This window comes from Pseudorca crassidens, chromosome 3 (genome assembly GCF_039906515.1).
Source record: "Pseudorca crassidens isolate mPseCra1 chromosome 3, mPseCra1.hap1, whole genome shotgun sequence".
NCBI lineage: Eukaryota > Metazoa > Chordata > Mammalia > Artiodactyla > Delphinidae > Pseudorca > Pseudorca crassidens.
The window spans coordinates 40826794-40845151 of NC_090298.1; the positions used below are offsets into that span (position 1 = coordinate 40826794).

Sequence of the window (18358 nt, forward strand, 5' to 3'; positions counted from 1 at the left end):
TCTCAAACATACTTTTAAGGGCACCGTCATTTGCGATCTCAAGCAGCTGATCCTCTTCTAGCACGGACAAAGTTGATTCACCTGGCTTATTCACAAATTGGTCTCAGATCCATTCCTTCCCAGTTCGGGGGTCTTTTGTGGTTGGGAAGTAATGCTCAAACTCTTGAAAGCTGAGAAGAGTGATCACGCACCAGCTGGGAGAAAGAAGGCCCTGGATCAGTCTCTCAAAATCTCCGCTAATGTTTGAGACATGTCAAAAATCCCAATGTTCACTCATCGCCCCCATAATTCCAGTTTGGCTTTGAATGCAGCCACGTTATCTGCTGATTTGAACACAGCTGTTGTTCTCCCCTGAAGTGACAGGTTGAGTTTGTTGAGCAGGTTGAATGTGTCACACAAGTAAGCAAGTTTTGCGACCCATCTGTGTCACTGAAATGTGCTGCCAGGGGTGACTGTTTTTCTAAAAGAAATCTCTGGAGTGGCTCTCATAACTCAGAAACTCTGGCCAGTGATCTACCTCTAGAAAGCCATCTCACTTCTGTGTATAAGAGAAGACGTGTGTGCTCTGCGTCCTTCTCCTCACAGAGCTGCATGAACAGACATGAGTTAAGGGCATGTACTTTAATGTGGTTCATAATTTTAATCACATCCTGCAAAACGTTGTTAAGTTCAGGTGACATTTTCCAGCTAGCCAGCATTTCTCTGTGGATGACACAGTGCATAGACTCACATTCAGAAGCGACCTCTTTGACCCGAGTAGTGAAACCAGAAGGCCGTGAAGTCATGGCAGCAGCTCCGTCCATGCATATACGGACACAAAATGACCAATTCAGTTTTCCTGATATGTAATCATTCAAAGACTTGAATAGTTCTACAGCTGTGGTGTTGGCAACAAAAGTGCACATAACATATCCTCATGCACATCCTCCTGAAAAATAGATTACACAAAAACAAGCATTGTTGCCTTGTTGTCAACATCGGTAGACTTGTCAACCTGGATTGTGTACCACAGTGACTCATTAATCCTAACAATTGTGCCTCAATATCCTCTGCTATTTCATCAATTCATCTAGTTACGGTGCTAGCCAGAAGAGGAATACGTGTCATCTTTTGAACTGCAGCCTCTCCTAAAAGTTCACAACAGATGTCCTTAGCAGCAGGCAGGATCAACTCTTCACCAATAGTAAAGGGCTTCTTAGCTTTAGCAATGCGGTTAGCCACTAAGAATGATGCTTTCAGGGCAGACACATTTGATGAACTTCAATAATTCCTTCTGTTATTTGTGTTCACGCTTTTTTTCTTTTTGAAAAACTCCACAGGCTTGTCTTTTAATGCAGGATGCTTGACCTCCACGTGGTGAAGCAGTTTTGAAGGTTTCACGGCTTCCTTGGATAGCCAGTCGCCACATATTATACAAAGCTGGCTTGGAGAATGTGAATCACCTGTGGCAATGAACCTGTAATTTACGTAGGACTCTTGGTATTTTCTTTTAAATGCAGCTTTCTTTTTGTTGGCAGTCTTAGAGTCTTCTGCTGTGTCATCATTGGGTCTTTCCCCCTTTTCAAAGAAGCTCTCCAGTGATGTTTGTTTTTTACACATTTTGGGTAGGGTTAGCTTGTGGGCTTACCAAAACTGTGACTGAGACAAGTGTGCAGTGCCGGAAAGAGGCGCAGATGGAAGTGGTAAATAAAATAATGGGCGGGCCAAGCGCAGACTAAAATAAGTGTCGGATTCTGACTTAAAGCCTGCCACCAGATGCAGCTTAATTGTCGTCGCTTGCCACTCACTGATAGGGTTTTGATGTGAGTCTGCAAGCAGTTGATTTATTATGGTCTCTGTGCAGTCAAACCTCTCTGCTAATGATAATCTGTGTTTGCAGCCGCTCCCCAGCACTAGCATCACTACCTCAGCTCCACCTCAGATCATCAGGCGTTAGATTCTCATAAGGAGCTCGCAACCTAGATCCCTCACATGTGCAGTTCACAGTAGGATTTGCGCTCCTATGAGAATCTAATTCTGCCGCTCATCTGACAGGAGGTGGAGCTCAGGCAGTAATGCGAGTGATGGGGAGCGGCTGTGAATACACATGAAGCTTTCTTCTATCAGCTCGCCCGCTGCTCACCTCCTGCTGTGCGGCCCGGTTCCTAACAGGCCACGGACCAGTACTGGTCCTGGTCCAGGGGTTAGGGACTCCTGATCTAAAATCTCCAATATTTTACCAACATAAACTCTTTTATTTATTTATTTTTTCCTCATTAAACTTTTTTAATGGGTCTCAAATTCTGTGACAGATTTTTGGTCAAGTTGTTTCCATTAAAAAGTACTGATTTTAAAAACTAATAACTTAAAACTGCCACACACAAGACAAATGGTCCACAACACATTCTCCTTTCCTTTTGAAGGTTTTACAATGCATTGTTATCATTAACCAGTCTTTTGCTATTAAACTTAAATGGCCAATTGAGACAAACAGCTCTGAGACCATTCTTCCACCACTGATTAAGACTGGGGTGGCAGGTATTGGGGATAATATTCATTTAGCCTTCTGAGCTTTCTGGGCAGACTTGGTGACCTTGCCAGCTCCGGCTGCCTTCTTGTCCACTGCTTTGATGACACCCACAGCAACCGTCTGTCTCATGTCATGAACAGCAAAGTGGCCCAGAGGAGGATAGTCAGAGAAGCTCTCAACACACAAGGGTTTGCCAGGAACCATATTAACGATGGCAGCATCACCAGATTTCAAGAATTTGGGGTCATCTTCCAGCTTTTTCCCAGAACGACGATCAATCTTCTCCTTCAGCTCAGCAAACGTGCAGGCAACGTGAGCTGTGTGACAATCCAGCACAGGTGCATAGCCAGCACTGACTTGGCCTGGATGGTTCAAGATAATCACCTGAGCTGTGAAGCCAGCTGCTTCCATCGGTGGGTCATTTTTGCTGTCACCAGCCACATTGCCACGACGAACATCTTTGACAGACACGTTCTTGACATTGAAGCCCACACTGTCCCCAGGAAGGGCCTCACTCAAAGCTTCATGGTGCATTTCAACAGACTTCACTTCAGTTGTCACGTTGACTGGAGCAAAGGTGACCACCATGCCAGGTTTGAGAACACCAGTCTCCACTCGGCCCACAGGGACAGTGCCAATACCACCAATTTTGTAGACGTCCTGGAGTGGCAAAGGCAAGGGTCTGTCAGTTGGGTGAGTTGGTGGCAGGATGCAATCCAGAGCTTCAAGCAGTGTGGTTCCACTGGCATTGCCATCCTTACGGGTGACTCTCCATCCCTTGAACCACGGCACGTTAGCACTTGGCTCCAGCATGTTTTCACCGTTCCAGCCAGAAACTGGCACAAATGCTACTGTGTCGGGGTTGTAGCCAACTTTCTTAATGTAGGTGCTGACTTCCTTTACAATTTCCTCGTATCTCTTCTGGCTGTAGGGTGGCTCGATGGAATCCATTTTGTTAACTCCAGCAATTAGTTGTTTCACACCCAGAGTGTAGGCCAGAAGGGCATGCTCACGGGTCTGCCCATTCTCGGAAATACCTGCTTCAAATCCACCAACACCAGCAGCAACAATCAGGACAGCACAGTCAGCCTGGGATGTGCCTGTAATCATGTTTTTGATGAAGTCTCTGTGTCCTGGGGCATCAATGATGGTCACATAGTACTTGCTGCTCTCGAACTTCCATAGGGAGATATCAATGGTGATACCACGCTCACGTTCAGCTTTCAGTTTGTCCAAGACCCAGGCATACTTGAAGGAGCCCTTCCCCATCTCGGCAGCCTCCTTCTCGAACTTTTCAATGGTTCTCTCGTCGATCCCACCACATTTGTAGATCAGATGGCCAGTAGTGGTGGACTTGCCCAAATCTACGTTTCCGATGACAACGATGTTGATGTGCGTCTTCTCCTTTCCCATTTTTGCTTAGGTTTAGCGGTGGTTTTCACGACACCTGTATCCTGGCGGCAAACCCTTTGCGAAAAAAGATAAACTCTTTTAAATTGCATAGTTATGTGGGTATAAACTAGGTGGCACTCCCCTTGGAGCTCACAGTCCTGGATGTGAGACAGTCATAAACCAGTGATGGTAGATCAGTGCACCAAATGTAATACTAGGGGTACATGTTACATTTCATAGGGGTGGAAGGGGAGAGTGGCCGGTCACCTGAGGAGTGTGCTCTGGAAGTCCTCATGGAGGAGAGAGTTGCTTGAGCTAAATCTGCTGGAAAGAGCGGCAGCAAACAGCAGGGTGGAGGGTAGGGATGAGGGAATTTTACTAGCCTGTGCCAAGCCAGAAGAATATTAAAGCAGCATAACGAGGTCACAGAAGGGCAAAAAGTTGGCAAGGTGGGCAAGCCCCCTGCAAGGAAGTAGTGGGAAATGAGGCTGGAGATATCAAGTAGTAGCCCACGGCAGAAGAAATTGACAAGGACTAACACAAATGTATGTTCTGGCAAAGTTGTCAAGGATAAAGAATTTTCTTCCCATCCAGACAGAAAAACAGGGGAATGATGACAACGAACTTAGACTTGTCTGAAACATGTGATGCCAGAAGATGGTGGTGTGAAATATCTTAAAAAGGCTGAGAGCAAAAGCATGACCCAAATTATTACATACAGCCAAGCTGGTGTTGACAAAGGGCAAACTGACATTCCTAAACCCACAAAAACTCAAAAATACAATAACCAAGAGCTCTTTTTTAAAAATCTCCTTCAGCAAAAATCCAGTCAATCAAGAGGGTAATCAAACTTTAAAACTCAGTGATAAGGAAGTTAATGGTAAAAAACAAAAACAAAAACAAAAACTGGAGGTGAGATTTTAATCCCTTTAAATATAAAACAAAAACAATTGTCAGATTATGGTTATGGAATAAAATGTAAGTGACATCACAATATTAAAAAAATAATAATAGAAACGGCCCCAAATTGGAACATGTAGTTAACAAAACATTGGTTCAAGCCTCTTAATAGTTCTCACAGTCTTGTTAAGTTTAGAAGGGTATTTTAGGGGTGACTATGTCTTGTGAGTAGATAATCTGATGATTATTACTTCCTTCAGTTTCACTTCAGTTATTTTGTTGTAAATAAACTAAAAGTAAAAATAAAAGTGAAATTAGAGTAAAATTTGAAAAGAAGAAGTATATATAGTATAATTGCATTACATATATATTATATATATATAACTTTAATGCCCAAAGAAAAGGGATGGAATAACATTCACCAAATAACAACAGTTACTGTATCTGGGTGGTAGAACTGTGGATAATATAAAAAAATATTTTGCTTCCTCTTGTAAATTTCTTTGATTTTTAAAATATATTGAGGCCACCATTACCCTGACACCAAAACCAGAGAAAGATGTCACAAAAAAAGAAAACTACAGGCCAAGATCACTGATGAACATAGATGCAAAAATCCTCAACAAAATACTAGCAAACAGAATCCAACACACATTAAAAGGATCATATACCATGATCAAGTGGGGTTTATCCCAGGAATGCCAGGATTCTTCAATATATGCAATCAATCAATGTGATACACCATATTAACAAATTGAAGGATAAAAAACATACTACAATATCAATAGATGCAGAAAAAGCTTTCAACAAAATTCAACACCAATTTATGACAAAAACTCTCCAAAAAGTAGGCATAGAGAGAACCTACCTTGACATAAAAAAGGTCATTATATGACAAACCCAAAGCCAACATCGTTCCCAATGGTGAAAAATTCCACTAAGATCAGGAACAAGACAAGGTTGCCCACTCTCACCACTACTATCAACATAGTTTTGGAAGTTTTAGCCACAGCAATCAGAGAAGAAAAAGAAATTAAAGGAATCCAAATTAGAAAAAAAGAAGTAAAACTGTCACTGTTTGCAGATGACATGTTTTTTTTGCAGAATCCTAAAGATGCTACCAGAAAACTACTAGAGCTAATCAATGAATTTGGTAAAGTAGCAGGATAAAAAATTAATGCACAGAAATCTCTGGCATTCCTATAGAGTAATGATGAAAAATCTGAAAGAGAAATTAAGGAAACACTCCCATTTACCACTGCAACAAAAAGAATAAAATATCTAGGAATAAACCTGCCTAGGGAGACAAAAGACCTGTATGCAGAAAACTATAAAACACTGATGAAAGAAATTAAAGATGATACAAACAGATGGAGAGATGTACCATGTTCTTGGATTGGAAGAATCAACATTGTGAAAATGACTATACTACCTAAAGCAATCTACAGATTCAATGCAATCCCTATCAAACTACCAATGGCATTTTTCACAGAACTAGAACAAAAAATTTCGCAATTTGTATGGAAACACAAAAGACCCCGAATAGCCAAAGCAATCTTGAAAACGAAAAAAGGAGCTGGAGGAATCAGGCTCCCTGACTTCAGACTATACTACAAAGCTACAGTAATCAAGACAGTACGGTACTTGCACAAAAACAGAAAGATAGATCAATGGAACAGGATAGAAAGCCCAGAGATAAACCCACACACATATGGACACCTTATCTTTGATAAAGGTGGCAGGAATGTACAGTGGAGAAAAGACAGCCTCTTCAATAAGTGGTGCTGGGAAAACTGGACAGCTACATGTAAAAGTATGAGATTAGAACACTCCCTAACACCATACACAAAAATAAACTCAAAATGGATTAGAGACCTAAAAGTAAGGCCAGACACTATAAAGCTCTTAGAGGAAAACATAGGCAGAACACTCTTTGACATAAATCACAGCAAGATCCTTTTTGACTCACCTCCTAGAGAAATGGAAATAAAAACAAAAATAAACAAATGGGACCTAATGAAACTTAAATGCTTTTGCACAGCAAAGGAAATCATAAACAAGATGAAAAGACAACCCTCAGAATGGGAGAAAATATTTGCAAATGAAGCAACTGACAAAGGATTAATCTCCAAAATATACAAGCAGCTCATGCAGATCAATATCAAAAAACCAAACAACCCAATCCAAAAATGGGCAGAAGACCTAAATAGACATTTTTCCAAAGAAGATATACAGATTGCCAACAAACACATGAAAGGATGCTCAGCATCACTAATCATTAGTGAAATGCAAATCAAAACTACAATGAGGTATCACCTCACACCAGTCAGAATGGCCATCATCAAGAAATCTACAAACAATAAATGCTGGAGAGGGTGTGGAGAAAAGGGAACCATCTTGCACCGTTGGTGGGAATCTAAATTCATACAGCCACTATGGAGAACAGTATGGAGGTTCCTTAAAAAACTACAAATAGAACTACCACATGACCCAGCAATCCCACTACTGGGCATATACCCTGAGAAAACCATAATTCAAAGAGTCATGTACCACAATGTTCATTGCAGCACTATTTATGATAGCCAGGACATGGAAATACCCTAAGTGTCCATTGACAGACGAATGGATAAAGAAGATGTGGCACATATATGCAATGGAATATTACTCAGCCATGAAAAGAAACGCAATTGAGTTTTTTGTAGTGAGGTGGATGGACCTAGAGTCTGTCATACAGAGTAAGGTAAGTCAGAAAGAGAAAACCAAATACCGTATGCTAACAAATATATATGGAATGTAAAAGAAAAAACAAAATGGTTCTGATGGACCTAGAGGCAGGACAGAAATAAAGATGCAGACAGGGAGAATGGAGCTCAGGACACGGGGAGGGGGAAGTGTAAGCTGGGACGAAGTGAGAGAGTGGCATGGACATATATACACTACCAAATGTAAAATAGATAGCTAGTGAGAAGCAGCCGCATAGCAGAGGGAGATCTGCTCACTGCTCTGTGACCACCTAGAGGTGTGGGATAGGGAGGGTGGGAGGGAGGGTCAAGAGCATGGGGTTACGGGGATATATGTGTATGTATAGCTGACTCACTTTGTTATACAGCAGAAACTAAAACAACATTTATAGCAATTATACTCCAATAAAGACATTTTAAAAAAGTAATATGTTTATTCTATAAATATTTATTGAGTGTTTATTGTTATTTAAGCACTGGGGATACACTGTGAACTATAAAAATAAAGTCCTTGCATCACGGAGCTTGCTTTCTAGTTAGGAAGACAGACTATATGTAAGAAAACAAATAAGGGTAGTTTATGATGAGTGATATGAAGGAAATGAGAAGGGGAGGAGCAGAGTGCACATTCGTTAGGATCAGGAGGGAATGAACATTGAGCTGAGCTGAGACCTGAAGCAGCAGAGGAGCCAGCCTGTGCAGTGCTGGGGGAAGAGCATTCTGGACAGAGGCAACCTGGCTTCGGGGTAGGAAAAGACTCAGCACATTTGAAGAATAGAAGAGAGGCTAGTGTGTCTGAAATATAAGGGAGAGAGCTTGGTGGGATGATTTTTAAGAGATTAAAGGGAATCTGAACATATAGAACCTGGGAGGTCCTGAAAGCCAGTTTGGATTTTATTCCACTTTCATTAGCAAGACACACACACACACACACACACACACACACACACACACACACGCTTTTTCAGATATGACTGCATCTGCTTGGAGCCATTTTTGAGGAGCCTGAGCTCAAACAGTTCTGAAAAGGAAGCCAACAAAGCCTCATCCCTGGACACTTCACTTATGCAAGATAATAAATTCCTTATTTTGCTCAAATATTTTCTGTCATCATTTTCAGCTATTAAATGGTATCTAGCCCCAGGTAACTTGTCATATGTTTGGGCCCATTATCAGGAACTCTCCATGAAATGCTACTTAGCTTCAGTGACTTTAAGCAAGTTGAAGCCTGTATGCTATGTTAAAAAAATAGAGGAAATAGATTTTCAAATCTCAGTCCACATTTACCTTTTTATTAAGTGTAGCAGAATTTATGGAAAGTGAAAATATCTCTCTATGAGGAAGTTTGAACTGTGTGGTAGGAGATCTGTAGACATTTGACTCATATCTTTAAGATATTTTTGGTGGTATTTGAATTTCTCATTAAAAATAGATGATGCGGGCTTCCCTGGTGGCGCAGTGGTTGAGAGTCTGCCTGCCGATGCAGGGGACACGGGTTCGTGCCCCGGTCCGGGAAGATCCCACATGCCGCGGAGCGGCTGGGCCCGTGAGCCATGGCCGCTGAGCCTGCACGTCCGGAGCCTGGGCTCCACAACAGGAGAGGCCACAACAGTGAGAGGACCGCGTACCGCAAAAAAAAAAAAAAAAAAAAAGATGATGCAGTAGTTATTGTGTAAATTATTAGTTCAACATAAACCCAACTGGAATTGCTCATTTTAACAAATCACCCAATATTTCAAGCTCCTTTCTATATATCTGGCTTGTAAAGACCGATTGTAGCATCTACTAACAGCCTAGCGGAGAGCCTTGCACCTTGTAGGTGTACAAAAAAATTGTTGATTAGGCTTTGTGATTGGATAGAATTATTTACAAAATATCACATTCTACTCGTGTAATTTTTTTTTTTTTTTTTTTTTTTTTTTTGCGGTACGCAGGCCTCTCACTGTTCTGGCCTCTCCCGTTGCGGAGCACAGGCTCCGGACACGCAGGCTCTGTGGCCATGGCTCACAGGCCCTGCTGCTCCGAGGCATGTGGGATCCTCCCAGACAGAGGCACGAACCCGCGTCCCCCGCATCGGCGGACTAACGCTCAACCACTGCGCCACCAGGGAAGCCCTCTACTGGTGTAGTTTTATTCACTGGTCACAAACATAAAACCCAGCATAAACTATATGTATTTGTTAGTTTTATTGAAGGAAATGAAAATCAAAAGAAACACTCCCCCTTGTGGTTAATTATTCCAATTGCAAATCCTTCACCTTACAAGTGGAAAGAAATTAGATACAAAAGAGCTTTTTGCAAATATGTTCTTTACCGACCATATTCTGAAACCAATATAGAATCTCCCAGTTTCAGATGGTAGAGGAAAACCAGATCTCAAAGTTTCATTACTGTAAAATCTAAGACATACACAACAAATTGGTTAAAAAACAGAGAAAAATGCCCCCAATAAGGGTTGATAACCAATGAAAAGCAAAGCTCCCTTAAGGAGCGCGGTATGGGCTCTAGGACAGCTCCTAGAACTCACTTTCTGGAGTCATTAAGAGAGGGGGCTGAGGGAAACAGAAATCTGAAAAACATTACCAAAAGGGATTTGGTGAAGCAGAAACCTATAGAATTGGAAGACCCACGCCCTCAGAAATAAAAAAGAGATCTGAGGCAGCTGCAGGTGCAGGGAGAGGCTGAGCCCAGAGTCCTTGGTAGACAGGCCAGGAAAAGTCCTCCTCGTCTTAAAGGCGCTCAAGAAGGGAGCCAATTCACTTTTCACACACCTGTCAGCAGTATGAGAGTAGAAATGACTGACGCCTGAATACCCGGCAAGAGCACAAGCGGGGCTGCATTTCCTTAAAAGTAACAAAAGTTCCAGAGGCCCAAATCCAGCTAGAAGTTGAGGATGATCTGAAGCCCGAGTTTACCCCTAGATGTAAAGAGGACACCCCTGGCATTATGAAGTAAACCCGGCTGAAGACCTTTAATAAAGCCCCAGAAGAGAGAACAGAGCCTGTTCTGGCCAATGAAGGTTGCAGGCAGGCCTAGCTGAGAAAAATCTCTTCCAGCCCTAACTGACACCCCACCCCATGCCCTCAGGCTACACATAATTTTTCCTTCTCTGTACCTCAGGGGTCAACAAACTTTTTCTGTAAAGAGCCAGATAGTAAATATTTAGACATTCCAACCATATGATCTCCATTACAGCTGCTCAACTCTGTTGTCGTGCAGCCGGTGATAATATGTAAGTGAATGAGTAGGGCTTGTTTCAATAAAATGATTTGTAAAAACTGGAGATGGGCCACTTTGTCCCTCAGGCCATATTTGCTGATCCTTGCAGTGTCACTTATAAAGTAAGGAAAAAAGAATGGAGTGAAAGAGAATTCAGCCACATTAAACAGCTCTCTACAGGCACTAGATAGAAAGGGCTAAGGTCCTTGAGGGAAGGAAAGCACATGTGGTGAGCCTCACTTTAATTCCAGCTTTCTCTTTGAGGGTGTTCTCCACACCCTGGCACAAGGAAATAGAGCTCAAGAAGAGAACAGGCAAATCAAAAATAAAACACTAACTAGAAGAAACCTGGTGTGACTATATTCACATAGAACAAAATACAGGGCACGAAGTGTAAGAACTGAAGGATAATACATCATAATAAAAAGGTCAATTCAAGAAGAAGGTACAACAGCCCTAAATTAGTGTATATCATAAACATGGCTTCAAAATACATAAAACAAATATTGACAGAATTAAAGCAAAGGTGGATAAATCCACAATCATAGTTGAGGATATTAACCAACGTCTATGAACACAAGTCTATCAACTAATAGACAAACGAGCAGACAAAAATCAGTAAGCATAGAGATGATTTGGATACAAGTTCATCAGTTTGATCTCATTAACATATAGAACACTATATCCAACCTAATTCTAGGTTGATAGTTATTTTTCTTTAGGTACTTTAAAGACATTTCTCTACAGCGTCTTGTTTTTATTTTTGCTTGTTACTTTACCTTTCTTCCTCTTTACCTAATGTTTTTTTGTTTGTTTTTTTGCCTCTGTCTGCTTTTTAGTTTTCTCTGCTTTAGTGTCCTGGGAACTGTTGTTTCATATGTTTTGTCCTGTTTTTTAGCTGTTTCAATTGGAAGGATAAATCTTGCCCATGTTAATCTTAACCAGAAGAAGAGGGTTTTTCCATACCATTTTGGTATAAAAGCCAGAGAGGTATCAATATATTCCAGTTTGTTTCTTGGGGCATGACAGTCTGGCTGCCTGGAGTTCTGTGCATACAGAGGGTGTGGTGGCTGGGAATTCAGGGGTCAACTTTCTAAGTATATATTTTAATTTAAAACTCTAGTTTTTCTCTCTGTTCTCATTCCCACACACCATTTTCCCCAGCTCCAGGTTTCTGACGCCCAATCTAAACCTCCTCAGCTGTATCTTTCTCACTTTTCTTTACATTTGCATGCACTCAGCCTGCCATACTGACAAGACCTTGCCTTTATATTTTTAATGCTGGTCAATTCTTTTAGCACTCTATATATTTATTTTTACTCAGGGAATCAAATTATTTAACAGAGTTCTAAAAATAGCAAAGCAATCTAATGCTCAGTTAACATTATCCAAGTCCGGACTTCCTCACGTTTCACTTAGCTTCAGGAGTCCATTTAATCATTTTACATATCTTATGCACTTTTATACACATTTTATGCACATCTGAATTACATGCATTTGAAGTCATCCAACTAAATGACAGTAATAAAGTTTCACTCTGTAAAATATTTGAAATAACAATAATGTAAATGAAAATAAATTAATGAAAATCCATTAATTCAATTATCAAAATGAATGAACTAAAATCAGTCCAAGATTGCTACTCTTAGAATTGGCTCTGAGTGCATGCGATTTTTGCTTTTGCCACATGATGGCATCACTTTAGCTAATAATTACAAATATCATTCTCCAAAAGAGTTTTGTCTTAAATTATGCATCTTCTGAATGCTACTATCTTTGTAAATTATCCTTTTGTATATATAAACTGTGATCGCCCAGTTTGTAGGCCTGACCAATCCAACAGTTTGACTTTGAACTATGGAACAGTCAGGGCTAATCTATCAAGGTTCTCCACAGATCCTTCACTGTGGGGACCTGAAGCTGTTGATTCCTAAAAGCTTTTGCTGTCGAGTTTAGAGATGTCCTTATGAAAAGCCCAGTGAGTTATACAGATTACAGTGCCCTGCTCTTATCGATATATAATTAAGTCAGATAAGAGTGCTTACTGTGTGAATCCAAATGCTGAGAGATTAAAATGTGTCCCGGTCAATAATCAAAGATAAAATATCAGGGAAGATGGAGATAGTCCCCTGATTCATAAGGTAAGCTTATCAGGGATAACCAATGAACACAATTTAATTATATACAGGAAACACTTCAGTGTGCTTTCTCCATGCTTAAGGGGCCTTAAACACCAAGGACCCTTTCTGGCTATGGCTCCACCTTTTGTATTGTTTCTGTCCCTTAATGAGAATACCTAGCATTTTACGAGAGCCTTCTACATGCCATGCTCAGTGCTTCACATTTTCTTATGCCATTTAATTCTTACTGCCACCCTGTGAGGTAAGCATAATAATTCTTCTATCAATAGATGAAGGAAGCTCAGACATTTATCTGGGGTCATTCATCTAGTAAATAACAGAAGCAGGGTTTGAATCCGGCTCCTTTGTGCTCCCAAACCCACACATTCAAACCTTCACTCAGGATGCTTAACATTTCCCTTGAATATGTGACCCTACACCTTCTACCATTTCCCTATCTTAACTGGCATCCACCAGTTATTATGCTTGACAGTTTTCTGCTAAAAATAACTTATATATTCCATAATTATTCACAACTGTTTAAAAATAATGGTGAAAGGGCATCATATGTCTATTATGCTCCAGTGCCCTGATTAATGTGCACTTTGAATGGTCCTGTGGAGGTTCCGAGAGTTTACTTGATAGAGTAATTCCAGAGGGACATAGAGACCTGCAATGAGTGGGTTCAAATCTGCAGTTAGTTCATTCAGCAGGGCTGGACATCACATTACACAGAGGAGCTTTAGAATCTCAGAGTTAGAAGGGATGACGAAGATCACTGAGTCCAAATAAATGACCTTGAATGCACTCTGCCGTGCGCCTACCAAGCAGTTGGCCACCCACTCCTTGAATACCCTGAATACCAGAGAACTCTGTAGCCCAAGAGTTCCTTTCAGTCTTGGACCGGTGTGACCGTTCTTCTTTATGTTCTGACATATAGCAGGGATAGCCAGCTGCTAAGGAGATGGAGGTGGCCATGGCAGCTAAAGTTGGCAGAGGATTTCCCACTTGATCGAAACTGGTTCAGGTGCTGGGTCAAAACCTATCTCTGGAGGAGGGCCATCAAGAGAAGTTTTGGCAGGGCAGATGCTGGACGGAAGTTTAAAGCTTGTGAAAAGTATTTTTATTTTAATGTACCTATCTGGTTCAACCTTTTGAGGTGACATATAAATGTACATAAACCAGGTCTGATGAAGGTTCTTAGAACAGCTGAATCAGATGACAGATCAAAATCTACTTAAGAAAAAAACAGTCATAATGTAAATCTGCAAAGACCATCATTACGCTACATATTAAAATCTCCTCCTGGACTTCGTGTATAAACAAAACTATATGATTAATCTGAAGTCATCAAAAGTGCCTGGAAAAAACACATTTATGACAGGTATGCCTTAATAATTGTGTTGATTTTCCTTTCTAACTAAACACCTAAAATAATAATAGCTAAAATAATCATTTCCACAAGAGGGCGCCAGTAGCTATCTTAATCTCAACAAACGGGAGCTCAGTTTTGGAATACAAAACGGGCTGTCACATTTTATATTTACGTAGTCACACCATATATTTCAACGTAATTCACATATTTTACTTGGGAAATTACCTCCACTGTTGCTGTCTCTCAAAAAAATAACATTTTACTTTTCAGAAAGGTGCAGTTCCTAGTTGATACTAAAAAAATGTTCTCTCACCTTTAATTCCAGTATTGTTTAATTCTTTAAGATAAATACAAAATGCATTTTACAACTGAATTCATGTTATTAATATTTTTACAATTTCCTTAAAATATGAAATTTGGGCAAGATTGCTTTGCTTTAAATGACAAAACAAAAATGCCTCAATTTTCCCCATTTTATGGACAAATCTAAGAGAAGGTCTGGGCAATGTCTAGGGGTGTTGCTAAATTCAGAGGTGGCTCAAAATCTGGCAGGTTCTCCAAAGCGCCCTATGTTGCTCTTTGGAAATGATTAATGAATCTCTGGTAGTTACTCCTAGCATAAGCTTCCTAGTTCACACACACACACACACACACACACACACACACACACTCACACCGATGCTTAAGACATTTCATATACTTAGTTTTCCCCCACCCTCCATCTTTCACATTGAGTCCTCCACTTGCTGCATACAAAGAATAACAGGAAACTTGACAGGAAAATCTGCTTACTCCCTGGGACAACAGTGTCAAATTGGTCCCTTCTAGGAAATGCAAGGAGAATCTTCATAATTTAGTATGTTTTTCCATAGTGTTGGTCTCTGTCCACAAAGGAGGAAGTTCTTAGCAATAAAAATAGTATTTATTGAGCACCTAATTGTGTCAGGCATTATAGAATAATAATCATACAAGGCACAATTTATTTTATCCTCTTAACAACCCAATGACTTAGGTATTATTAACACTCTCATTTTACAGCTGGGAAAACTGAGAAACTGAGTCTCAGAGAATTTAAGTACTTGGTCACGTTCCCTTGCTCTGGTAGAGCCAGGATTTGGATCCAGTTCTATCCTATTCCAAGGTCCTAAACTTTAAACCATTATTCTTCATACCCCTCTGAAATGTTTGAACAAGGGTAGATCTGGAAAATCTATGACCTCCTTTGATGGATGTCATAGGATGTGGGAGAGATGGAAGAAAGTCATTTCCAAACTTCAGGTGGATCTGAGTGGCATCAGCCACCTCCAAACACTGTTACTGGGTCAGGAATGGGCACGTGACCTAGGTCACATTCCAGGGTTTTTGTTTGAGCACCTGGGAAAGTGAATTCTCCTCTGCTGGCGTCTGATGAGGTGAGCCTTGAGTGAGCCTCCATAAGGACCCCAAGACTCCTCCATCCACCATTTCTCACCCAGAGAAAACACAGTGGAGCTGGGGACCTAAGGACACCACGTGAACCAGGAATCCATACGAGCCGAAGTTAGGTGACACAATACACTTCCTCACTGGCAGAGCCATCTTGGGTTGAGCTTTCTGCCTCTCATACCTCGATGTGCTTGAGCTGATTCATCCAGCTCAAATACAACAGTGCAGCAGACACTGAGCAGACTTTCCCAAGCTTGGCACCAAGAACAGAAAACACCACATGTGAAATCATGAAGTGCCTGCATTCTGAAGACAGCGGCCAACAATGGACCAGACAGTTCCCGCAGGGCGCACGAAGAGTCCGCAGAACTGACCCACCCACACGCGACTGTCCCCGGCCCTCCAGTCTGGAGGGCAGAGGACTGCGGAGAGGAATGGGTGAGAGCCAATGGATTGCTTGTCCTCAGGGAAACTGTAGGGTTTAAATGAAAGATGATTCTTCCCCTTCCCCAGGGAGAAGGGGAGGGTACTCCTGTCACCAAGACAAGTGAGAGTGAGGCTGCAAGAGAACAGCTCAGACTGGGGCCTGCGTGACTCACACTCCCAGCAGAATGGATGGATGCCCTGGTGAGACGTCTGCCTAGGCAGTGAACTGGCTGATTTGTCCCTGTGCCTATCTGGGTGGGGGACCGAAAGAGAGACAGCAGAAGGGAGAGAGGGGGCGGTCTCCTCTTCCACTGTTTGGTAGCAAAGATGAGCGAGTTGACTGTGGGTCAAGTGGGTACCACAGAAAGTAGCCAGGTTTTAGGCATCTTGCTCTGCCCACAGTGGTGGCCTCCTGGCAAGGGGAGTCCAGTAACGAGAAGCTGTGGGGTGTTGGCACCAGCAGATGGGAGGTGGGAGAAGTGGAGTGAGAGGTGGATCTCCTGGTCAGGGAACTGCGGAGTGGACAGGTCCTACAGGACCCTCTGAAGGACTCATCCACGGACCACACAAGAAAGATTACAAGGAAGGGATGGGATTTAAATCAAATTTGAGATTGATGCTTTAAAATAAATGAGTTTTAATGACTCGAAGTGACTGGAAATTTATGTGATCGATCCCAGATGGTATTAAGTGACAAGAAATGAAGAATGAATGAGGCATAGTTCAAGGCAGTGACTGGAAGAAATAAACTCTTTATAAATTTCCACTCCACAGAGTTGAGACTGTTCAGAAACTCTAATGGGATATTGGAGAATTCCTCCCTCACCATACAGACATCTGAAAACGGACCAAGAGGCAATAGAAACTTTGGCATTAGGTCAGAAGTGGCCATGGCAAATGCGGCACCAATATCTCCGTCCACGGTTGCACTGCACTGAGGGTCTTCCTATAAATCCTATTTCAGAAGACTTTGCTAGAACAGATTTGGGGTGGGGAAGGCTAGGCCAAGGGGAAGGTCAAGGTGTATATCCAGTGGCTACCCAGGTTGCATTAAACTGGATAACTAGCCAAAATCTATTGAGACTCATTTTGAGAAGCCATAAGAAATCAGCTGCTCTTTCCTATGTGAAAGTTGTCTCTTATTTTCTATATGTTCGGATGTGTTGTTGTTGCTTTTGTATAATTTTAAAAGATTACTCTCATCCTTAAAAATTCTGCATGGGCAATGGGAACCTCTAGAATAATTTTAAAGGCTAGTGGGATATGGGAGAATGAGAGCACTGACCAAGGTTTTGCACTCAGGTATCCAGAGGAACCACCAAGCAGGGGACGTGGCAGTGAAAGGGGCTGGGAGGGGCACAGTGCGCATGCCTCATCCTATGACGCAGCGGCTGCTGAACTGCAATGTGGTGTTGCCATGTGAGCGTGCATACTCAGTTTGGCCAAGTCTAACACTTTTTTAAGAGAAATGAAAAATTCAGGTTATTATATAAATCTCATCATTTTTAAGTATTGGCAATTATTCAAAAAATTTTAAACAGTGCTGTATGGGCTAAAAGAAACCTATCTATGAGCTGATATGGCTGGTGGGCTGCTAGCAACCTAGGCCATAGGTAACGTGAGAAGGTGGTCGGAACTGAAAAAGGAATGAAGGCTCAGGGCCTATCAATCATTATTGCTCCTAAAATGAGTTCTGGACCAGAGGCATCTCTCAGACTGGAAATAGGAATTTTGTAGGAGGTCTGAGGGGTACAGGAAAGCAGGACAAATTCTGCTCATGCTAAGAATGAGGCACTAGTGCCCCTAGGACAATGTCATCTGCTGCAAATCAGCTACTGACTAATTTCAAGCACCACTCAGAACAGGTGAGGAGACTGAGATCCAGCTAAAGCTAGAACCTGCTTTGGTAACATATAAATGAATGTGCTGCAGATAAGACCAAGAAGATTTGTTTTTAAATGGACCAAGGGATGTAAGAGAATTTCTCAAAGACAGAGGTATCAGAGACACCCTGGATGGTACAAATAAACTTATTCACAAAACAGAAATAGAGTCGCAGATGTAGAAAACAAACTTATGGTTACCAGGGGGGAAAGGGGAGAGGGATAAATTGGGAGACTGGGATTGACATATACACACACTAGTATATATAAAACAGATAACTAATAAGGACCTACTGTATAGCACAGGGAACTCTACTCAATACTCTGTAATGGCCTATTCGGGGAAAGAATCTAAAAAAGAGTGGATAT

The 18358-nt window shown here is 41.6% G+C and overlaps 1 pseudogene; it reads right to left on the minus strand.

Annotated features, from left to right (window-relative positions):
* Positions 1 to 2231: 2231 nt before the first annotated feature.
* Positions 2232 to 3972, minus strand: LOC137221279 (elongation factor 1-alpha 1 pseudogene; annotated as a pseudogene).
* Between the last annotated feature and the right edge of the window lie 14386 nt (positions 3973 to 18358).